The sequence below is a fragment of the Ascaphus truei genome, chromosome 7 (genome assembly GCF_040206685.1).
Source record: "Ascaphus truei isolate aAscTru1 chromosome 7, aAscTru1.hap1, whole genome shotgun sequence".
NCBI classification, from domain to species: domain Eukaryota; kingdom Metazoa; phylum Chordata; class Amphibia; order Anura; family Ascaphidae; genus Ascaphus; species Ascaphus truei.
The window spans coordinates 104,299,806-104,325,286 of record NC_134489.1 but is presented as its reverse complement, the minus strand read 5'-3'; the positions used below and the strand labels follow the sequence as shown (position 1 = coordinate 104,325,286).

Here is a 25,481-nt window from a genome sequence, read left to right as displayed (position 1 = left end):
AAGTGATAGGCTTATCTTGCCTATGTATATAACTGCCACTAATGTATATACATATAGGCAAGATGAGACTAGCCAACACAGACTAGGTGAATAAAAATACAGTATATTAATATCGTGGTTAATAAACTATTATTATTATTATTAATATTATTATTATAACCCCTTAGTAGCCCAAGTGGCTAGTTAGTCATGGTGATGTCCTTGACTAGTTCACTAGTGGTTTAAGACTATAATCCATACAATCTGGTTCGCCAATTATTTACTGTTGAACTCACATCCGCAGCTTTTCAACACAGTCTCCTTTATCATACTCCATGCAGGAAAAACTATCCCCGCCATCTACTGGCAGAATACTATGGGCCTCATGCAGTAAGCCCCGATACAAAATTTTCGGCACGAATTGCGAAAATGTATTTTTTGGGCGATTTGCCCTCGCAGTATTCAGTAAGGGCCGAATCCTTCCGATCCCTGCTGAAGCACTGCGAAAGCAAAGCTGCCGATGAGCTGTGGCGATACAGCCTGGCTCCCGATAAGGCTCCCGATAAGCCTTTGGTGCCGATAGATGTTTGCAGCTGAGAGAGACAAGCCGCTCTCTCAGCGCAAACTTCGGCACCAAAAAAAGTATTTAAAAACAACTTTTATTTATACTCTACATGTGCAGGGGGTCTTCGGAGCTGAACCGCGTTGGTTTGAGGTCCGGGGACCCCCTGCCCCCCGAGATACAGGTCCCTTTATGAGGTGCCGGTATCCCTCGGCGTTTAAAGGTCCCGATCACGTGACCGCGGCCTGTAAACAAACCAGAGGGATACCGGCACCCCATAAAGGGGCCTGTATCTCGGGGGGCAGGGGGTCCCCGGACCTCAAACCAACGCTGTTCTGCTCCGGAGACCCTCTGCACATGTATAGTATAAATAAAACACACACACATCAATAAAGACTCGTTCCTTACCTTGGCGGCTATGTGCAACGGTAATGAAGCAGCATGAATGTCTTTTTAATTATACTGTACAGTGAGCAGGGGGTCCCCTGAGCTGAACCGCATTGCTTTGTGGACCAGGGACCCCCTGCTTCCCGAGTTACAGGCCCCGGTATGTGTCATCGGGTGGCAGTGTCGCCGCCATGTTTATAGCGTCCCCGCAATAAACATGGCGTCCACACTGTAACCGATGGCCCAAACCGGGGCCTGTAACTCGGGAGGCAGGGGGTCTCTGAGCCACAAATAAATGCGCTTCAGCTCAGGGGGCCTCCTGCTTCCGCACAATATTATTAAAATACATTAATGCTGCTTCATTACGATAGCGGATAGCCGCTAAGGCAATGAAGGGGTTAACGCATAGTAGCATGTTTATTGGGGACAAATGCCCCCAATAAACATAGCAGCAATACACAACATACAGTATAGTAATGGGCAGAATGACTATTATCCACAAAAGGATAATAGTGCAGTTGTCCATTTACAATACTTACACAACAATAAAGACTTTAAATACATATAGCACTCACCCATGTCCCACTGCCACGATGAAGGCCATCCTCATCTTCATCCTGCCCATGCCCCATCCGCTTCTGCAAAACAAACACAAGAATTACAACATCCAAATTAATGTCCCCTAACCCCTTAATCACCATAGCGGTTATTAACCGCTACAGTTATTAAGGGGTTAAGCCACCATCACCCACATACCCTCCCCCACAAAGCCCCCCAACCACCCTCACCCAATACCCACAGGGGAGTCCTACCAAATACCCTTGGGCCTAATACCCCCTCCCCCAGCACATACAGTACAATAATGTGCCAAATAACTATTATCCACATAGGGATAATACATTATTTGGCCATTATTAAACACATTCAATAACGTTAAAATGTAAATAAAATTGTACTAACCTCATCAATAAGAAGTCTCCGTCGCCAGCATCATCCTTGGGGTCCGTTGCCAACATTAGAAATAGCCACAACATTTCAATATCATTAACATAACACTGAACCCCTTAATCACCTTATCGGGTACTAACCTGAAAGGTAATTAAGGGGTGAAGCCATCCTGCAATGCCTACAACAGTTATGCATAACATCTTCAGTGAAATAAAAACCAATTGCCTAACCAAATTCCATTTAATCATTCAATCTGTAGGCTCACATGCCTCATAAAACATTGCATTTACAGTGTATACATGTAGCATAACATGTAAACTGCATGTACACGCTGCAAATCAATGTTAACAATACAATAATGCCACTCAAATCGCCATACATCACAAGAAGTATATTATTTAATACAATAAACTCACCATCAATGAATTACCACACAGCAATTACATCCCTAAACAATTAAAATACCATCCATACCAATTACACAATGAACTAAAGCTATCCTAACAGAGAACCACTTCAAAACATAGAAAAAAGTACACCAACAAATACAATATACTAAAGCAAGGCTTTCCATATCCTATTGTACGGCCTGGAAGCCCAAAACTTACATCTGTCTAAAAATAAAATACATTTAGCACACATCAATGCATAGCCACAATGATTAACAATACAGAATTAGAAGCTTTAACAACACTATCATTTCTTACCCTGTATATATATCTGTACACATACATACAGACATACATACAGTGGGAAGAAATGATATGCATTATAAAAAATGAAAACATGAAAAAGCAACACAAAAAACAGTTACATTAAGTACATTTCTTTATTTAACTTACCATTACTTGCCCCCACCGACTCCCGTTGATCAGCTTACTCACGAACCAATCCACGACACCATCCACGACACCATCCAGGAACAAATCCACGACACCATCCAGGAACAAATCCACGACACCATCCAGGAACAAATCCAAGAACAAGTGCAGGAACCAATCCAGGAAGCAAGCCACGAAGAAATCCAAGAAACAATCCACGACACGATCCAGGAACAGGAACCCATAAAAGAAAAGAAAAAAACAAATTAAACATTAAAATAATAAAACATGACAATCAAGGGTTGTACTAGTTTTATTCTTAGTGAATCTGTATTACAATACCTTGTTCCGGGGTCTTCTTGACATCTGGTGCCACGCCCTGGTCTTCAATCTTCAGGAGGAGGTCCGTCCTCCTCGGCATCTGCCTTCAAAATGAGACGACATAGGCTTTTATAGGCCTATGACGTCACATTTGTCGTCATATGGTTCCCACGGCCCTGATTGGGCCGTGAAAACCATGTGTTTTGGCCGATGTAAAAAAATTGATGACGTCACTTAAAGGCAATGCCAGCACAGCCAATCAGAATGGCTTTGCTGCTATTGCCTTTAAGAAAACGTCATGAAATGACACATGGCCGGACTCACATGGTAAGCCAGCCAATCAGAGCGTGGGAACTCCATCCCTACTCTGATTGGTTCAAGTACCATGTGAGTCCGGCCATGTGTCATTTCATGACGTTTTCTTAAAGGCAATAGCAGCAAAGCCATTCTGATTGGCTGTGCTGGCATTGCCTTTAAGTGACGTCATCAATTTTTTTACATCGGCCAAAACACATGGTTTTCACGGCCCAATCAGGGCCGTGGGAACCATATGACGACAAATGTGACGTCATAGGCCTATAAAAGCCTATGTCGTCTCATTTTGAAGGCAGATGCCGAGGAGGACGGACCTCCTCCTGAAGATTGAAGACCAGGGCGTGGCACCGGATGTCAAGAAGACCCCGGAACAAGGTATTGTAATACAGATTCACTAATAATAAAACTAGTACAACCCTTGATTGTCATGTTTTATTATTTTAATGTTTAATTTGTTTTTTTCTTTTCTTTTATGGGTTCCTGTTCCTGGATCGTGTCGTGGATTGTTTCTTGGATTTCTTCGTGGCTTGCTTCCTGGATTGGTTCCTGCACTTGTTCTTGGATTGGTTCCTGGATGGTGTCGTGGATTTGTTCCTGGATGGTGTCGTGGATTTGTTCCTGGATGGTGTCGTGGATTTGTTCCTGGATGGTGTCGTGGATGGTGTCGTGGATTGGTTCGTGAGTAAGCTGATCAACGGGAGTCGGTGGGGGCAAGTAATGGTAAGTTAAATAAAGAAATGTACTTAATGTAACTGTTTTTTGTGTTGCTTTTTCATGTTTTCATTTTTTATAATGCATATCATTTCTTCCCACTGTATGTATGTCTGTATGTATGTGTACAGATATATATACAGGGTAAGAAATGATAGTGTTGTTAAAGCTTCTAATTCTGTATTGTTAATCATTGTGGCTATGCATTGATGTGTGCTAAATGTATTTTATTTTTAGACAGATGTAAGTTTTGGGCTTCCAGGCCGTACAATAGGATATGGAAAGCCTTGCTTTAGTATATTGTATTTGTTGGTGTACTTTTTTCTATGTTTTGAAGTGGTTCTCTGTTAGGATAGCTTTAGTTCATTGTGTAATTGGTATGGATGGTATTTTAATTGTTTAGGGATGTAATTGATGTGTGGTAATTCATTGATGGTGAGTTTATTGTATTAAATAATATACTTCTTGTGATGTATGGCGATTTGAGTGGCATTATTGTATTGTTAACATTGATTTGCAGCGTGTACATGCAGTTTACATGTTATGCTACATGTATACACTGTAAATGCAATGTTTTATGAGGTATGTGAGCCTACAGATTGAATGATTAAATGGAATTTGGTTAGGCAATTGGTTTTTATTTCACTGAAGATGTTATGCATAACTGTTGTAGGCATTGCAGGATGGCTTCACCCCTTAATTACCTTTCAGGTTAGTACCCGATAAGGTGATTAAGGGGTTCAGTGTTATGTTAATGATATTGAAATGTTGTGGCTATTTCTAATGTTGGCAACGGACCCCAAGGATGATGCTGGCGACGGAGACTTCTTATTGATGAGGTTAGTACAATTTTATTTACATTTTAACGTTATTGAATGTGTTTAATAATGGCCAAATAATGTATTATCCCTATGTGGATAATAGTTATTTGGCACATTATTGTACTGTATGTGCTGGGGGAGGGGGTATTAGGCCCAAGGGTATTTGGTAGGACTCCCCTGTGGGTATTGGGTGAGGGTGGTTGGGGGGCTTTGTGGGGGAGGGTATGTGGGTGATGGTGGCTTAACCCCTTAATAACTGTAGCGGTTAATAACCGCTATGGTGATTAAGGGGTTAGGGGACATTAATTTGGATGTTGTAATTCTTGTGTTTGTTTTGCAGAAGCGGATGGGGCATGGGCAGGATTAAGATGAGGATGGCCTTCATCGTGGCAGTGGGACATGGGTGAGTGCTATATGTATTTAAAGTCTTTATTGTTGTGTATGTATTGTAAATGGACAACTGCACTATTATCCTTTTGTGGATAATAGTCATTGTACCAATTACTATACAGTATGTTAGGGGGGTATAGGTGTTGTTGGGTATATATATATATATATATATATATATATAATATAATTATTTATTTATGTAGTTATTGTGGGGCTGGGGTGTGTATTTTTTTAATATTGTGGCTAGTGGGGGTGGGTGAAAGGGGTATTAGCCCCAACGGTGGTAGTTTAGGGCTTGCGGGTGGGTAGCGGGAGGCCTTAACCCCTTCAGGACCGTAGCGGTATTAACTGCTACGGTCGTGAAGGGGTTAAGTGCCCTCGCAACCCCCCCGCAAGTCCTAAACTCACACCCAGGGCCAAATACCCCCCTCACCCATCCCCGCTACCCACAATAACGCTGGCACGGTGGGTTAACCCCTTCATTGCCTTAGCGGTTAGCCGCTAAGGTAATGAAGTGGCTTTTAAATGCCTTTTTCCTGCCTCGGATGCATGCCGGGGGGCTCCGGTGCGGGTATCAGCTCCGGAGACCCCCGGCATCAATCACAGGCAGGAAAAAGGGCTGATTTTTCCTAAGTGTCGCCCTTGCCGATGCTTCTCCTTCAGCAAGTTGCCAACTTTAGTTGGCGGGCTGGATTGGCCATAAAATCTCCAATCTGGCCTGCCGATCAGCACCAAAAAGCTGATCGGGGCTTACTGAATTCAGGCGGGAAAAAAAAGTCCCGATAAGTGGCTTATCGGCAGCCGGGTGGCGAAAAAATTTTTTTCGCAAGAAAAGTTGCCGATAATTCCCACTTATCGGGGCTTACTGAATCAGGAGGGCAAAAAACGGCTATAAAATGCCGAAAAAGCCTTATCGGGGCTTACTGCATGAGGCCCTATGTAACTATCTATGTACTTCCGATTATGCTCATAGCCACATATAGCTAACGCCTCACCGCCCAAAGATAGGAGAATTACTACACCTCAGGCTGTTCCAGCATATAAAGTGTTAACTTCAGAGAAAACAAAATAATATGGGTGAGGAAAAGAAGTACAAGTGTGCCAGGTTATCATGGACCAATATAAAAAGAATCTGGTAGTAAACAACACTATTTATTCCCTTATATTGTGCTGACAAAGTACACAGAGCTGTGCATATAATTTTTTATAATTCCCTGCCCCACAGAGCTTACCATCTAAATATTATACTATGAGCTGACGCCAGGATTTGAACCAGTCTCACTGCTTCAAAGACATTCATTTTCAGTATGTATGTAATGTATGTAGGTATGTATATCTTTATTTATATAGCGCCATCCATGTATATAGCGTGTCACAGCAATAATACACGTGACATAATAAAGCAACGTTAAAGAAATCCCTGCACCAAAGAACTTACAATCATACTCCTACAACCAAGCCAGGCTTGCCGTCCCACATACCTACTATACAGACGTTAACACCACCATTAACGTGAGGTAACGCACAAATTTCAATGAAAACAAAAAAAAATATTTCCTTAACCCTTTTGCTGCAGGGGGGGTGTCACGGGAGACCAGGACTAATAGCAGGGATCAATATCGCCAGACAGAACACGAGAGTTTATAAAATTAATTTATTGGAAAAGTATATCCACAACTATACAAAACTAACAAACATCACACATACCCAACTGGGGAAACTGGGGGATACCCTGCATACCTAGTTGCAGGGACCGGCTTGCAGAGATTTCCCCTGTTCTCTCTTCTTGCCCAGTGCCTACGGGACTGTTTTTCAGGCCTGAGACCAGCACTGGAGTGGACACTGCAGTTTCTCCCTATCAAAGCAACACCTCTGTAACTCTCTGCAGGCTCTGTCTGCTAGGGGTCTCCCTCCCCACCTTTTTATGCACTTAAAACACAATATTGCAACACTCAGGGCCAGGTGCTGCCTACATGCCCAGGCCCTGATTGGTGGGTAGAACTGCAACATAACATTTGCAACAGACCAAGTTGCAACAATTCTCCTGCAAACATATTAACCCCTGATTCCTGAGGTGCTGGAACCAAGCAAAGACATACATAACATATAATACAATACCAATGTATTACTGACAGGTAGGGGTAATGGCAGACTTAACCTTTTAATAACAGCAGCCATATTTACCCTTTTAATAACAGCAGCCATATTTACCCCTACCATCACAGGGGGCAGACACCTTCATGCTGGCATTGCCGCAGATAACTGCACCTCTTTGTAGAAACTAGATTTGCAGAAATTGCAAAGCACTTATCCATTAAATTATCAATATCTTTTTGCAATGAGCTAGGACAGGTTTGCACATAGGGATAAAGGGGCGGGGATACAGGGGCTGGGATACGGGGGCGGGGATACGGGGGCTGGGATACGGGGTCTGGGATAAAGGGGCTGGGGATACGGGGGCGGGGATACAGGGGCTGGGATACGGGGGCGGGGATACGGGGGCTGGGATACAGGGGCGGGGATACGGGGGCGGGGATACGGGGGCGGGGATACGGGGGCTGGGATACGGGGTCTGGGATAAAGGGGCTGGGGATACGGGGGCGGGGATACAGGGGCTGGGATACGGGGGCGGGGATACGGGGGCGGGGATACGGGGGCGGTGATACGGGGCCTGGGATACAGGGGCGGGAATACCTGTGCTGGGATACAGGGGCTGGGATAAAGACGGGATACAGGGGTGGGGATACGGGAGCTGGGATAAAGACAGATAAAAAACAATCTGCATGTGTTAACCCTTTAGGGATCAACATTCAGACAAAGAGAAATACAGGTCTTTCTAGAAATCCAATTTCCTTTCAAAAGACCGCGGAACTGTAGATGTGGGAGTCCAGATGTAGCCGTTCCAGGACTGGTCAGGATTTCAGGATATCCCTGCTTCAGCACAGCTGGCTCAATCAGTGGCTCAGTCAAAGACTGCACCACCTGTACTGAAGCAGAGATATCCTGAAAACCAACCGGTTGGTAGCCCTTGAGGACCGCAGCTGACCAGTCCTGAGTCAGACTAACTGATCGGGAGAGGCCGCGGAATCCCATCCAGAAGAACGGACCCTCCCGCCTGCAGCGGCGGCTTTTACTGTCAACCGTAGCGGCGGCGGTTCTCATGTTCACGCGGCTCCGGGGAATCTGGCTATATCGGTAAAATAGCGATACTAGGGTTATATAAGTAGCCCCATCACCCCACACAATCACTTACCATAACTTAAAGAGCGAAGTGGATGGGCCTTGCATGAAACGTTCACACACATGCACCACATACATTGTCATTAGTAGCAGTGCCTGACACGCACAGGCCCTGGAAGTGTAACTGGGCTCAGTACTTACATTTGCTGAGTTTTACGTTAAATGACGGCGTCATCGTGAGAAAAAAGGGAAACCATTATGGGCCATATTACTAAGCTTTGCTACCCCAGAAAACCTCAGACTGCCCACCCAGGCGTTGGGTGACCTTTGGCTGCGGAACGTGTTCTATGATGAAGCACTCCTTAGTACAGTAAATAAAACGGCCCTGTATGCATTTTCACTGGGCCGCGTTAAAGATGGCGGATTCTGCATGCTTCATTTCTCTTCATCATTCATAAACACCCTTATTTTGCTGATAGAATAAAAAGTTAGGTTTAAAGTAAATAAACATTTCAACATAGGAGTTTAATGCTAACATTTTTTATATCCCCCGGAGTGGCCAAACGTCCTGTTTCCGGTTAAAATTCCTCAATGAATTCAATAGAAAACGTTGTCGGGAAACGGCCCATTCGGCTGCTTTGGCGGATACAGAATAAGTTGTAAAGTCTGTGAGGAGACAAACATTAGGTCAGGGGGGCAAAACTGCGGTGCTCAAGCTCCCCCAACAGGTCAGGTTTTCAGGATATCTCTGCTTCAGCACAAGTGGCTCAATCAGTCCCTCCTTCAACACAGGTGGCTCAATCAGTCCCTGCTTCAGCACAGAAGGCTCAATCAGTTTGTGCTTCAAAACAGGTGGCTCAATCTGTCCCTGCTTCAGCACAGGTGGCTCAATCAGTCCCCGCTTCAGTGCAGGTGACTCAATCAGTCCCTGCTTCAGCACAGATGGCTGAATCAGTTTGTGCTTCAGCACAGGTGGCTCAATCAGTCCCTGCTTCAGCACAGGTGGCTCAATCAGTCCCTGCTTCAGCGCTGCCTGAGCCAATGATTGAGCCACCTGTGCTGAGGCTAGGATAACCTTAAAAATCTGACCTGTTGGGGGAGCTTGAGGACAGGAGTTGAGCCCCCTTGGATTAGGTAGTACAGTTTTAACAACAAGTATTTGAAAAATATATAGAGCTCTTCAGCCCAAATTATTCACGTGACTGTGGAAATGCTTAGTATGGAGATAAGATTACAAAGAATAGCTATTGATTTGGAATATCCAGCAGGTAGACATTTATTTCACTTGCCATCTGATACCGCCACACTTTTATTCCTGCCGCGTATCACTCACACTGATTGCTTCCTTGAAAATTGGAGCGTCAATTTTCTTAACGAACCAATGTCTTTTTAAGTAACCAAATCACGACCGCTAATGTTTTTTGCACGTTTCCTGTAATCTAACAAATTGTGAAAACACTAATCTGAATTCCGATCATACGGAAAATGTATGCGTTCTTTAAATAAATGCATCTGATTATATCTATTTATAACAGTTAACTGTGTCGGGGAGATTATTTCATGTAAAAGCACTGCGGGGCCATTATATTAATTTCATCATTTATTATATGTTTATTTGACTACTTGTACAATTTAGGAACAAAGTCCAATCTCTAAGCAGCGCGGTGACATATACTGTAACACTGAACATGTCGTCAATCTTCTTTCACACAAGTGCCCAGGAAACGAGTGACCACCCACTGTATGATTAAAATGACACCAAGACAGGGGCGCAACTCCAATCCTCAAGCCCCCCAAACAGGTCAGGTTTTCAGGATATCCCAGCTTCACGCACAGGTGGCTCCATCAGTCTCTGCTTCAGCATAGGTGGCTCAATCAGTCCCTGCTTCAGCACAGGTGGCTCAATCAGTCTCTGCTTCAGCACAGGTGGCTCCATCAGAGGCTCAGTCTGTGACTCAGCCTCTGATGGAGCCACCTGTGCTGAGGCTGGGATATCCTGAAAACCTGTCCTGTTTGGGGGGCTTGAGGACTGGAGTTGAGCACCCCTGCACTACGCGATAAGCTAGAAAATGACCAATGGGAGCCATTTTCTATTGTATTTTATATACATTTACTTGAGAAACGATATAAGGTAAATCGTGCACCTATTGCATTGGCGTTTCCAACAGTAGTTATGGGCCAGATCCTCAGGAGGAACCTCGTCGGGATGAAGACGATGTCTCCTCCTCAGCCTCGTCTTCCTCCTCTGGCTCATCAGCTTCAGACAAAGGCTGTTTGCTTGATGGTCCTGAAAAAAAATGACTTATTATAATCAAATGCAGTCATACAGAACGGGGGCACATATAAGCACTTTTGAATATATTTGGTTTGCATAGGACAGCTATTTTGGAAAATGTCTCTTTATTTACAGGAGGACCAATGAAACTTGGGATGCCCCTAGTGAAATGGGGATCTTCTTTGAAAAGCCTCAAACCAACCGGGTTAAATGATGATTTTGAATTATCTTGTTTTTTTTTTATATACATTTCAGTTAGGTTCAGGACCCCTATTACCCTTATTCTTTATTTTAATTTTATTGTTTTTAATTTTTTTATTTTTTTCTATTTTTATTTTCACATACATGTTTATATATATATATATATATATATATATATATATATATATATATATATATATATATATTTATACACATTTGTATCTACTATTGCGTACACACGTTGTCTTCACATATTTGTTCCCCTGTTTATTATTTCTATTTCAGTTGGTATATTTTTCAATGTTCTGTATTGCATTATGGGTAATACAATTCCGTTTTTCCCCAGTACTTTCCCTACGAGTAGTATTCCTCCTCATAGTTTGTATTGAGCTGTACTGGTGTTCTCCAGACATGCATACAGTACAGGCGGTCCTCGTTTTACGACGCTTCGTTTTACGACGAACGGCTTATCCGACGCTTGTCAATGCATCCCTATGGCCCGTTTTACGACGCCCGAACGGCTTATCCGACGCTCTTACGACGCTTTAAAAAATTGCTACAAATGAACAACCAGACGGCTGCAGGCTAGGGAGATCATTCTGAACAGTCTTTGTGAAGGTTTGGTGGTGTATTTTAGGCCCTAAACCATGGCTGATCAAAGCAAAAAGCAAAGTGCTGTTACTCCAAAAAGGAATAGAACATCTATAACTTTGGAGACCAAGCACAACATCATAAAGCGCTCTGAGAAAGGAGAGACGAACACAGAAATTGGACGTTCCGTGGATATACCTCGCACAACTATTGTGACTATAATCAAAGACAAGGCAAGAATCCTGGAACAGATCAAGGGCTCAGCACCTATGCAAGGTACGACAATAAGGCAACGTGCTGGGCATATTGCTGAGGTGGAAAAACTCCTCATCATATGGCTGGAAGATCAATCCCAGCGTCATGTGCCCATTAGTTTAGCCTTAATTTAGGCCAAGGCTTTGAGTCTGTATGAGGACATTAAGCAACAGCATGGAGAAGGGGCCACTGAGGAAACGTTCACTGCAAGTAAGGGCTGGTTTATGCGGTTTAAAGAGAGGGCAAACTTGCATAACATTAAAGTGACCGGTGAAGCTGCTAGTGCTGATGAGGAGGCAGCTAAAACCTTCCCTGTTACATTGGCCAAAATTATAGAGGACGGTGGCTATTGCGCACGTCAAGTGTTCAATGTTGATGAGACTTGGTTCTACTGGAAGAAAATGCCCAGTAGAAGCTACATTGCAAGAGAGGAAAAATCTATGCCCGGGTTTAAAGTTGCAAAGGACAGGCTGACTCTTCTGCTTGGTTCAAATGCTGCAGGTGATTTCAAGCTAAAACCTTTGCTTGTTTATCATGCAGAAAACCCTAGGGCATTCAAGGGTTATGCAAAGAACACACTTCCAGTGATTTGGAAGTCCAACCGTAAGGCATGGGTAACAAGGAGCCTTTTTGAGGACTGGTTCCAGCATCAATTTGTTCCGGCTGTGCAATTATATTGCATGAACCAGAACCTCGATTTCAAAGCATTGCTGCTCCTGGACAATGCTCCAGGCCATCCCGTGTACCTGGATGACCATCATCCAAACGTCATGGTGGTGTTCATGCCCCCCAACACCACCTCACTGATACAGTCGATGGACCAGGGGGTTATCGCTTCCTTCAAGGCCTACTATCTTAGGCGAACATTTGCCCAGGCCATCAGAGCAACCGATGTGGAAGGTGGTCCAACCTTAAAAGAATTTTGGAAGGGTTACAACATTCTTCATGCAGTGAGAAACATCGGAGAGGCATGGAATGAGGTGAAACAATCCAATCTAAATGGAGTTTGGCGTAATTTGTGCCCGGATTTTGTGTCTGATGTCCAAGGCCTTACAGAGACTCCCTCTACCACTTGCCCTCTTGACCCCATTCCCTCCCATCTCCTAAAACCTCTAGCTCCTACTATAATCCCTACGCTTACACACATTTTTAACTCCTCCCTCTGCTCTGGAACCTTTCCATCCTCCTTCAAACATGCAACAGTCATACCATTACTCAAAAACAGCAAGCTTGACCCTACCTGTCTTTCTAACTATCGACCTGTCTCCCTCCTGCCTTTTGCCTCTAAACTACTTGAACGTCTTGTATTCTCTCGCTTGCTCCATTTTCTCAACACCTATTCTCTCCTAGACCCTCTACAATCTGGCTTCCGCACTACTCACTCCACCGAAACAGCCCTCACTAAAATAACTGACGACCTCCATGCTGCCAAAGACAGAGGTCATTACACTCTGCTCATATTACTCGACCTCTCTGCAGCATTTGACACAGTGGACCACCTTCTTCTCCTCCACATTCTCCATACTCTAGGTATTCGGAACAAAGCTCTATCCTGGATCTCATCCTACCTCTCCCATCGTACTTTTAGTGTCTCTTCTGCTAACACCTCCTCCTCCTCTATTGATCTCTCTGTGGGGGTACCCCAGGGCTCTGTCCTGGGACCTCTTCTCTTTTCTCTGTACACACTCTCTCTAGGTGACCTAATAACATCTTTTGGGTTTAATTATCACCTCTATGCCGACGACACACAAATATACTTTTCAACACCTGACCTTACACCTGCTGTACAAACCAAAGTTTCTGAATGTCTCTCTGCTATATCATCCTGGATGGCCCTCCGACGCCTTAAACTCAACATGGCTAAAACAGAGCTCCTCATATTTCCTCCCAAACCTGGCCCTACTACCTCCTTCCACATTACTGTTGGAACTACAATCATTCACCCAGTAGCCCAAGCACGCTGCCTAGGGGTCACATTCGACTCCTCTCTCACATTCGCCCTTCACATTCAAAACATTTCTAAAACTTGTCGCTTTTTCCTCCGCAATATAACTAAGATACGCCCTTTCCTCTGTTGTTCGACTGCTAAAACTCTGACTCAGGCCCTCATTCTCTCCCGTCTTGATTACTGTAACCTCCTGCTGTCCGGCCTTCCTGCCTCTCACCTGTCTCCCCTACAATCTATCCTAAATGCTGCTGCCAGAATCACTCTACTCTTTCCTAGATCTGTCTCAGCATCTCCCCTCATGAAATCCCTCTCCTGGCTTCCGATCAAATTCCGCATCTCACACTCCATTCTTCTCCTCACTTTTAAAGCTTTACATTCTTCTGCCCCTCCTTACATCTCATCCCTAATTTCTCGGTATGCACCATCCAGACTCTTGCGTTCTTCTCAAGGATGTCTTCTTTCTACCCCCTTTGTATCTAAAGCCCTCTCCCACCTTAAACCTTTTTCACTGACTGCCCCACACCTCTGGAATGCCCTTCCCCTCAGTACCCAACAAGCACCCTCTCTATCCACCTTTAAGACCCACCTTAAGACACACTTGCTTAAAGAAGCATATGAATAGCACTGTGGATATTCTAAACACGATACATAATGCTTGGCCCCCTGCAGACGCACTTACCAGAACTCCCTCCTACTGTCTCTGTACGTTCTCCCTACCTACCAATTAGACTGTAAGCTCCTCGGGGCAGGGACTCCTCTTCCGAAATGTTACTTTTATGTCTAAAGCACTTATTCCCATGATCTGTTATTTATATTATCTGTTATTTATTTGATTACCACATGTATTACTACTGTGAAGCGCTATGTACACTAATGGCGCTATATAAATAAAGACATACAATACAATACAATACAGAAACTGTTGTGCAAATGGCCAGAGATCTCAACTTGGAGGTGGAAACCGAGGATATGGAGGAGTTGCTCACCTCACATTCTAACGAGTTGAGCAACGAAGACCTCATGCAATTAGAGGAGCAAAAAATTGCTGAAGAGGAGGCCCACCAATCTGTTGATGTGGCACAGCCACAGCCACGTAAATCTTTGTCAAGCAAAATGTTGGCTGCGGCATTCAAGCACATTGATAGCGCACTGGCCATATTTGAGGACAATGACCCTAACATTGAACGGAGTTGAACAGTCTAGGGTGTCTAACCAAATCAGCTGCTATAGAGAGATCTACACGCAGAAAAGGAAAGGATCTGTCCAGACTTCAATGAAGAGGTTCTTGAAGAGGCCGAAACCTTCAACTGCACCTACATCACCTCCAAAAAGTCAGTTGTCTATTGAAAATTCCCCCCCCCCATCATCTTCCTCCAATAATTGATGTGTTTTTTTTTGCTCATGTACATTTCTGTACAGAATACAGCATAGTTTAATTTTTATAGTTTTATTTTACAGTTCTGGAATCAATAAATATAATGTTTCCATCATAATCTATGTGTGTGCTGCATATCTTATTGCTTGAGTAACATTTTCTGTGTATTTTAGCATTAAAAATGCCTTCAGGAACGGAACGTTTAATTTAAACAGTGTTCCTATGGGAAAACGGGTTTCGCTTTACGCCGCTTCGCTATCCGACGCCATTTTGAGTAACGCATTGCGTCGGATAACCGAGGACCGCCTGTATACCACATTTTACTCATACAGTATTTGCTTTCCCCTGTTCATTTTTGGCAGTACTTGTGTGTTGATCTGCCCTTTATAGATGGGTCGCTCCAGTTAAGTCTGTATGTTTTTTATTCAGTATTTTCTCTCTACAGTGGTGAGCAATGATCGGTTTGGGTGTTCTATATTCACAGTGTGATGCCTCCTCCCTCTCCTGCCTGACCACTACTTGCTGCTACAACGGGACCATCGGCGGGATATCACTGACGTCACTAGTGGAGCACCCTAGCGCTGTGACTGGTGGATGGTATCCATGGTGGTGCTCTGCCCTCAAGACGCTTTTTGACGATTATACAATTGCTTCCCCATTTATCTCCTATGTTGTGACGCGGCGACGTGTGACATCATCACGTTGTCCATGAGAACTCACCCTTTTTTTGATGGCAGACGTTTCCAACAACAGATGATTGGAGCAGCAGGAAGGAGGTGGGTGAGGGGTTGGAGGTGCGAGTGCTGTTGGACACTATTTAAAGGTTCGTTTGTCATATGTCTTGTATCCCTGATGAAGGTGCTTGTACCGAAACGTTGGATCTTAATGACTGTGTTCAGTCATTAAATGACTCTTTTGCATTCATTTGATTGCATTGTTTTTTGGTGTACCCCCTCCTTGCTTACTTCTTTATTTAGAGGACATATTAGCAGGACAAAAAACAGGGGCCCAGATTCACAAACTGTTGCTAAACTTTACAATGCCTTTACTGCCATGCATATGAATGAGAGCTGAGGCATGCTACAGTTTTATTTTGTGGTCCAATTACAATTACCTCTCAATTTCAAGTATGTCCTGTGCACTAAGTTGTGTTAAGTGCTCTAAAAGTAACTATTTCTAACATGTTTCCAATGGCAAACATCAGATGTCTGAGGAAGACCATGTGAGGGACACATGTAAACAGCTAAAGCACTGGGGTGATCATTAGCAGAAGGAAGAGCAACAAGATTCTTTAGTGAACCTTAAGGCCGAGCTCACCCTGCCTACTGCACGATGTGGCGTGCGCGTGTCCGCATTTTCGCACCTCTGTCTGCTGGGCGGTGTTTGCTCATCTCCAGCGGACTGAATGACGCGACTTGTAGGCGGGACTTCCATTTTCTCTGTCATCCGTCCAATTAAAAAAAAAGCAACAAAGTGTGTGTGTGATTTTATTGGCTGGCGAAGTACACGTGACGCGGCTGCCGCTTGAAATTACAACTTCAGTTGTCTCCCTGAAGTACAGTAGTGTCAATAATGTACTTTGCCGCCAGGAGTCATTTGCAGTTTGACAACTCCCATCGACAATTATTAAAGAGTGCCGAACGTGCGCGCGCGCATGCAAGCACACGCACGTTGTGTAGCAGTCAGAGTGATCGGGGCCTAAGACTAATAGCATGCTGCTGATGGTGGATCTTACAAGGTAAGTGCTGGGTACAGTGAGTGTTTAGATATCTTTAATAAGACGATTAATCATGTTTTATATGAACTCTTTGAGATACTGAGACTTTAACTGTTAATTAAACTAGTGTTATTGTGATTAGTGAGCAGTTATATAGTCCTAAAATAGGCAAAGGATAACTTTATACTGATTGCTATCTTACTGCAGTGTGCAAAGGTATGTCCTATAATGTTTTCTAATTTTACGAGGGTACACATGTACGTAAGCATGTCACATACGTTATTTAGCAAACTACTCAGCACCTGTATGTAAAGACGGCACCGCAAATAATACAGTAATCTTTGTTCTGATCTTCAAGGCTGTGTATAAAATGACATATATTCATGAGATTGATATATAGTGTATTACATATGTATTGCCTTTTCACTTACCAGGTCTCTCTAGATCATCTGTGTCCACCAGTCAAGGTAGCAATGACCTCACTCAGGCGCTGTTCGATAGCGGTGGGATGAAGGGAAGCAGGTAGTCGCCCTCCTGTCTTCCTGGTGTGGGCCGCATGGTCACAGCTTGCACTTGCTGTCGGACCATCTCTTCTTCTGTATGTCCCAACGCCATTGATTCTGTTTAGGATCAAACCCCAAATCTTCTGTTTCTTAGAGGGGCTGGTGCGTGAGCACAAAGCCCCCAATAATTTTACGTGGTCTTCCACCATTCCATGTATCAGAATCTCAAGCTCGTCCTCAGCATCAGAATCTACAGCAGCAGTCCCAGCAGCAGAGGTTGATGTCTGCTCAGCCATGTCAACAGTTCAACTGTCTAGCTGATATGGCTGAATAATTCAGTATGCAATGTGTTTTTATTTGGAATTGCAACGTGCTCATGGGCGTTATGTTAGGTAATGCACATGTGTAACGTGAGTGGAACGCGTGTGCATTAATTGGAACACACGTTATATTTTTCCCCAATGCGCATCTGCAGTATATTGTTTGACAGTGCAACGATAATCCTTGTTCATTCAGGTAATATAACGATGCTAGTTGGACCTGTTGGTGGCCCTTCAGAACTGGATTTGGCCACCCTTGGATTATACTATGGTGATAAAATCCTTTACTACCTGTATCTTGTTCCTCACCTTATAAACCTTTGGGACACTCTTCCCATGTATCTGAATTCATTTGATCTTATATTTGTACTGTGCTATTTCATATTTGCTTATATGATTAGTGATATCTAAAGAAAAACAACAAGAAAATGACAAGTAAGCAAATGGATCGCAGAAGCCCTTAACCATCACAAGAGCAATGAACATTTGACTTGGCACTCAACTCCTGATGCTGGACTTCATACACTACAAAATCATCCAGCCAGATCCGTCTGAAGTTTATATGGTTACAATATTTCACATTAATCTTCAGGGGACTGAGACAAAATACATATTTTTGCTGCGTTCATCAATATTTTCAGAAGTAATATGGGGTTTCCAACAGGGAGCCATTGTTTTGATTTATAGACTGTAATAGGAGGCTCATTTAGAAGTCGATGTCTTTGTTGACAGCCTTGTCGTGTTTTGGTAAATAATGGAATTATCCTGCAAGGATATTTGTTCACACAGTAAAAAAAAAAAAAAACACATTTCATAGGGTCATTAAGATACATTAATATTGTGCAATGGTGGTAAAGCTACATTAGCTTGGCTGTCATTGAGGGGTGCTGTGTTTTATTTTTCCGCAGCTGTGGGAAAACATACATCCCTAATGGAATAATGTAAACTATTAATGTGTTGTGCAAAGAGACTGAAGCATTTTTAACTCCTAAGGGCTAGAGATCCACAACGCTCTGTTACGTCAGGACTTTGGCGTCACTTGAAACAGAAAGGATGTTATATTCCCTGAGGTTAACACGTATCCTGAAAGCTAATTATCTGCCAAAACAATGTCTTTTCTACATTTCATTAGCATAGGCTTAAAGTCCCGATAAAGCGCTGCATTATCTTCCAGTAATGCGACGCTACGCCTGTCTTGCGCTCTTCACCAAAGCATTTAAATTAAATGCCGGGGAGCGTGCGGAGCCTCTGTAAATTCCTCTTACCTGCTCTCCGGCGACGCGTCGCCATGACAATGCGGCGTCAAATGACACTGCAGGGTCAAATGACAACACAAAAACGAAAAGAACAGACAAGACCAGCTTGTATAAGATTTGTGTATTGAGATGATTGTAACGGTTATTCCCCCTACCCCAATCGCAGATAGAGTGCATGTGAGGGGGAACCTATATGCTACCAGGTGTGGTGCGTATACCTGCAGGTTCACAGGAGGCCTGAGCCTCCGCTGATGGGAACCTGGGGTGCTTCTCTGGAACGTTTCATCGGTGAGTGCCTCAACCTATGTGAGATTCTAGGAGTGTAGAATGGCCCTCACATAGGAACATACATAAAGTAACCAGCCCACACCAAAGGTTATGGCTAAAACGGGTTTACTATAGGGATCAGTAACATAATACACAGTATCATAAAATAGAGTTGTAGCCATGCTGTAAAATGGCTGCAGTCATCTCTCCTGCTGACAGTAAGGCCTGGTAAGTTATGGGCATGCCAGCAGTAATCATGGAGGTTGCCCTCACACCCTGGTGAGGTGCCCTATGTATGGATGGGAGTGGTCACAGGCTCTGACTCCCAGAGTTGATATATGCTGCAGGAATAATGAGACTGTGACCAGGGACCTGGCGCAGAGTAGATATCCCTATGGGGATAGGGAATCCCTACATTAGGAGGACTATACTTTTCAAAGGGAAGTACGGTGAACAATGGAGGGCTAAATTCACCCATTGTGGAGGGAAGCTGGTCCACCGTACTAATAAAGATGACTCTGATAAGAGATACCCTCGTGTGTAAGTGTGGAGTGATTACGCAGGGGGCTGCACCACGGAGGAGTTCCTCACCAGGACCATCCACAAGCTCAAGCTGGGATCCTGATGAGGTGGAGGCGCTGCACGGGATCTAGGTAGGACTCAAGAACACTACCTCAGCTGCCTGTCTGGGTTGGCAATCCCCACACACCATCATGCGGGGGACTCAGGAGTCCTGTTGCCAACAGGTGCACCACCAGACATCACACTGTAATGGGGACTGGTTAGACCACAGGGGCCAATATGAGATTGGGTGGGTCAGGCCAGTCCAGAAAGTCCGTTACATTTGGAGGCGCTGCTGAGATAGACCTGTCAACAGGACAGGCTTTTGCTAGGTCACTTGGAAACAGGGAGAAGTGTCTGCTGCCACTTTGTGCTGCGTTGGGACGGACCTAGGGGTAGTCAGGGGGCTGATGGAGTTTGTCAGTTCACAGGGACGACCTAGGGGCCTGAAAGGAGTTGGGGGTTTGGAGCCGGGCTATAGCTGTCCTAGTCACCTTGAGGTAGTGCTAGTTGGTAGGATGCCTAAAGGGATAGCCTGTTAACGTGGTCAGGAATCCTGGAGAGGGTCTGCACTAGGCTAACCAAGATAGGTAGACGCCCAAGTACTGCATGGAAGCCCCAGAGTACTCTAGCCCATTCCAGACCACTCATCATAGGGAGCACAGACTGGGAGGAAGGAGATACAGCAGACACTGAGAGAGTGAGCTTAGCCTGAGGTAGTGCATACACGAGTCCAGCCTACATTAGGTACACATGGTGGTGCATCAGAGAAATCTTTATTGTGCCGGTGTGGTGGCTGCCCCACAGAGAGGAGCCCCATGTACAATACTACTGAGTGCAACGAGCAATTGGCGACCGCAAGAATGGAGGATCCACGCGGTGCGGATAGTCCAAATTGGCGGCCGGAGGTTGATGGAGAGAGCACACCTGGAGTGCGCCCCGCTGAAGAAAAAACTGTTGTCGATATGTCTGTCACGAGTCTGCTTTGGAGCGGAGTGAGATCCGTAACCGCCCCGTTTTGGTCCTGCCTAGGACACCGAGGTGCTACCCTGGAGGACTGTGTTGAGGACATTGTTGTGACCGGAGAACACAGTGAGAGTGAATGTCAGTTGACTTGCAAACAGATGAACGCTACCTCATTCATTGATCAGACTGACAGTGTAACCCAAAATGGCGGCTCCCGCTTCCCTGGGAGACCGCATGGGCCGATTGCAGACAATTCTGCAGAGGCGAAAATTGCAAGGAATTGGCCAGAAGTGGCACCAACAGGAGAGCCCCGCCCTAATGGAGGGTATGGCGCGAAAGTTGCGGCCGCGCCTTCATGGACAGTAACTCACTCAGCCCCAGTGCTGAGTCAACCAATTAGTCTGTGGGACCCTCCCCTAATATCAAGCAGGGGGAGTGGTTTCCAGCTGTGCCCTGTGGGTATGAATCCCGCGGGCCCAGGAGCTGGTGCGCTGACTGCACCATTACCAGAAGTAGTTCCGGCAGCTGAAATTGTGTGCAAAAAAGAAGGATACTTTGCACGCAAGGCAGCTGAAAGACAACGGCTGGAATTGGCGGCAAAAGAAGAACACCACCCTGTTGGGGATAATCGCGCGAAAGCTGTGGTTACGCCCTCTAGGACTGAAAGAGGTGCGGCCTCAATTAAAGGACATCCTATCCCATTGTGGGACCCGCCCATAATCGCTACTACTGGGGGCGGATTCCAATTGTGTCAGATGAGGGCGGAGCTGAACCAAGGAGTGGCTGACCATTCAACCCCTGTTGGTCACTCACGCAGAACCAGCTTCCAGAACAGACCAGTATTAAAAGTGGCTCCCACCAAGACAATGGCCTGCTCCCCAGATGTGAACCGGATGGTATCGACTCAGCCCTACGCAGTACCCGGCGGGGCACTAGTGATCCGTGTAGGGGACGCGGAGACAGTAGTGGGCCTCTGCCTGCAATGCAGACTGCCCGGCGGCACCATGGGCACGGCGGCGCGCTGTCCCCAGTGTGGCACACAATACCTGTGGCCAATGCCCACATTTGTGCCCATTCAGACCAATGACCCAGGGGGGAATACGGCTAGGCTGTCCGCCGAGTCCCCCGGTGCACTATGGACCAAGGGTACGGATCCAGAAGAGCGTGAAGTGATCGGTCAGGCAACTGACCGGGAAAAGAGAAGGCGGTCGCCGCGCTCGGCGACCCCAAGTACCCTTAGTGCGGATCCCTCGGACGAGGGGCCCAAGGAATTAACCAGCACCCTGGTCTGGCCGGTGGCGGTGTCCGGTAGAGGGAATGGGGTAAAAAGACCACTTACTGGAAGTGACAGCGGAAGGAGTCGAGTGTCACGGGTGGAGCGGAGACCGGAGAGGCGGTGCCCATCTATTCCGGGGACCGGCGGGTCCAGTGGCAACGGGCGATCCACGCCCATCCTGCGGACTGGTAAGGATAGTCCCTGTCCTTGCCAGGCTCCGATACCACCGCTCGAGGAGGAGAGGCCGTGCCAGGCCAGGACGGCGCACGTGGGCGCAGGCGGACTTCCGGACATAATCGTGGAGGAAGAGATCCCGCATGGGGGTCCATCCCAAGATGGCGGCGTATCCGACTCCAGCGATGACGGCGTTTCCGGCGGAGGTGGCGGAACGAGCGGAAGTAGAGGACACGCGTCTCAGCGATCGGGTGGTGGTTCCCGATCGATTAAAAAGACCCGGAGCAAGCGCCGGGCAGAGAAGAGTGAGACGCAACCGGCAATACCACTGTCCAGTGGTACGGGACAATCTGATGACGGCGAACGGGTCGGAACCCCGCGGCTGCAAATTGTCTACCTCTACGCCCAACCCCACACCCTAGTTAATGCCCCTGTCCCAGTCACCTGTTCCCGGGGATCATCATCCAGTTTGGGGGTGTCGGAAGGATCCTTGGGGGTTGGTGAGAACCAGACTGGGGAAAGACTGAGCAGCTTTGCTTCCGAGGGTGGCTCAAGGGGAGGAGGACAATTGGGACAGGTATCAAAGTCCCGGTGGGTGCCTGAAGAGGCAGATATACCTTCTGTGAAGGCCCCAAAACATGAGAGATGGTCCAGGCCCCGTTCCGCAGGGACATCTGGGTTATGCTCCTGGGGGGGTACAGATGAGGGAGACTCTCTAGAGTCTGGGCCCGAGAAGTCTAGGGAGACCCGTTGGTGGGCGCTTTTATTTGAGGGGTACTTGGGATGGATGGACCGCACGCGGTTCTTGTTAGAGAAGGATGACATCGTGGACTACTGGTGGGCTAAAGGGGAGTTCACGCCCGCCGAGAGGAAGAAGGAGATGCAATTCAGGTGGTTCATGATAGGCAGGAATGAAATAGAACCCATGGGCCCTGATATATTGTCCGACCCTGTAGACCCCGATGAGCCCTTATCCTGGGTATTACCAGGGAGAGCAGGGAAAGCCAACCTAACTAGGAGTAGTAGGGCTGAAAGGGCGATCACTGCAAAATATAAGTACTCCCATGGATTGGAGTACCCGTACGTTCCTGAACCCCTCATGCAGGAGATTGAGGACAAAAGGGACCAGTGGTTAAGGGAGACCATAGAGGAGTATATGGTCAACAAGGGGGGTGCCATTACTGGCAGTAAGGCAGAAGAAAGGATCGAGCACCTGATAAGGGTATGGAGTATTGGGCGAAGTGTGTTCAAACACAAAGTAGTATACCGGCCTGAGAGGGGGTTGCCGCGTAACTACAGTATAACTGTCCTGGACATGGGGGGTCGGGAGGTTAAGAAACCTGATCCCCGGCACTACTATTAGGAGGTACTGGGTAGCATTACGCGGGTTCGTGGCTGCTGGTCAGGGCGTGCTTGGCGCAATGTGACTTGTTGGGTTATACAGATGATGTTATAATAATATAATAATGTGTGTTCCATTTTACAGTGCTTCCTGAAGAAAGGTACTTCAAATTTAGGTCCCAGCCGGGGCCGGTGGGATTCACCAGGGGGAGAATGTAGCCATCCTATAAAATGGCTGCAGTCATCTCTCCTGCTGACAGTAAGGCCTGGTAAGTTATGGGCATGCCAGCAGTAATCATGGAGGTTTGCCCTCACACCCTGGTGAGGTGCCCTATGTATGGATGGGAGTGGTCACAGGCTCTGACTCCCTGGTTGGTGATGTCAGAGTTGTGTCAGCCCCCAGAGGATACATAAGGCACAGCACTGATCAAAAGTTAGGAAGTAGGTAGTAGTTAATAGTTAGAGGAGTTCAGAGTTGATATATGCTGCAGGAATAATGAGACTGTGACCAGGGACCTGGCGCAGAGTAGATATCCCTACGGGGATAGGGAATCCCTACATTAGGAGGACTATATCTTTCAAAGGGAAGTACGGTGAACAATGGAGGGCTAAAGTCACCCATTGTGGAGGGCAGCTGGCCCACCGTACTAATAAAGATGACTCTGATAAGAGATACACTCGTGTGTAAGTGTGGAGTGATTACGCAGGGGGCTGCACCACGGAGGAGTTCCTCACCAGGACCATCCACAAGCTCAAGCTGGGATCCTGATGAGGTGGAGGCGCTGCACTGGATCTAGGTAGGACTCAAGAACACTACCTCAGCTGCCTGTCTGGGTTGGCAATCCCCACACACCATCATGCGGGAGACTCAGGAGTCCTGTTGCCAACAGGTGCACCACCAGACATCACACTGTAATGGGGACTGGTTAGACCACAGGGGCCAATATGAGATTGGGTGGGTCAGGCCAGTCCAGAAAGTCCGTTACAGAGTATCAACAGCTCTATGCATAACAAAACATGCATTGGGTGCTAGGGCACCAATAACCCCTTGGTTAAGGCCCTTGGCCCCACCACCCAATAGTAACCCAACCATACAGTGCCCACAATAATTGGGTGCTCGGCACCAGCGTCCCAGTGTCCTGAACCCCCACCCAGATGTGTGGCAGCGCTGCTCACGTGTGTATAGTTGGTGCACTTATAGATACCTGCCCGGGCACACATCCGTGCCCGGGTGTAAAGAACTTTGAAAAGGGTCTGACGCAGGAACAGGAATCCACCTCCGTGGTGTCCCACCTCCGCGTGAGGTGTCTCCCTCGTGGAGCGTCTCACCCGCAGAAGTTCTCTCACTGTAGAGCCTGTCTGAGCCCAGACGCAGGCCACAATCACCGCGTGCAACTGGCACCGGTGATATCACATAACACTGTACTGTAGAAAGCAACCCCCCCCTTGCACTGAAAGGGGCCTTTCCTGAAACTGCCAAACTAACTGCTGTGGCTGCACTGCAAAGCAACACTGTCTCTTCTGGTCAGAGCACACAGCACTGCAGCTGTGTCACTGACTAGACTCACACTCCGCTAAGGGCAGGTCCCTACCTAAGGGGCCGTCCCTATAAACTTACCCACTAAACCTAGTGGTGAGTGGGGCCTACCTGGGCCTGGGGTGTCTGTGGTCTAGTACAGCAGAGCACTGCTCTCTGTACACTACCTTCCCCAATCGCTTCCTGGATCCTACTGAAACCAACTGCCAATTCTCTCTCCTTCAACTGCCAGCGCGAGCCCCTTATTGGCTGCCTTGCACCATGTGACAGGGATAATAGGGCAGTCCCCAGAGGCTGCTGGGGGTTGTAGTCCTTTACGGCCCTGTTTATCATTGGGGCCGTGTGCGCGCTGTGTAATGGCCGCCGCCGCTGCTAACTGCGCATGTGCGAACTGGGGAATGTCCCTGACGATGGAGCGCCTCTTCTCACTCCCTGTTATGGCTGCCGTATCGCATCTGCGCACGCGCGAGCCTAACGCCACAC

General features: G+C 46.5%; 1 long non-coding RNA gene across 4 annotated transcripts; it reads right to left on the bottom strand.

The window, feature by feature from the left end:
- Positions 1 to 8,972: 8,972 nt before the first annotated feature.
- LOC142499833 (uncharacterized) lies at positions 8,973 to 25,183 on the bottom strand. Of its 4 annotated transcripts, none has more exons than XR_012802755.1 (4): positions 25,110 to 25,183; positions 17,229 to 18,027; positions 10,580 to 10,722; positions 8,973 to 9,101 (listed from the first exon to the last, which is right to left on the bottom strand). It is a non-coding gene; the product is annotated as an uncharacterized LOC142499833 (long non-coding RNA). The 4 variants fall into 4 exon arrangements; XR_012802754.1 differs by having other exon boundaries at positions 17,229 to 17,417; positions 17,930 to 25,177; XR_012802753.1 differs by having other exon boundaries at positions 24,638 to 25,177.
- Positions 25,184 to 25,481: the final 298 nt, after the last annotated feature.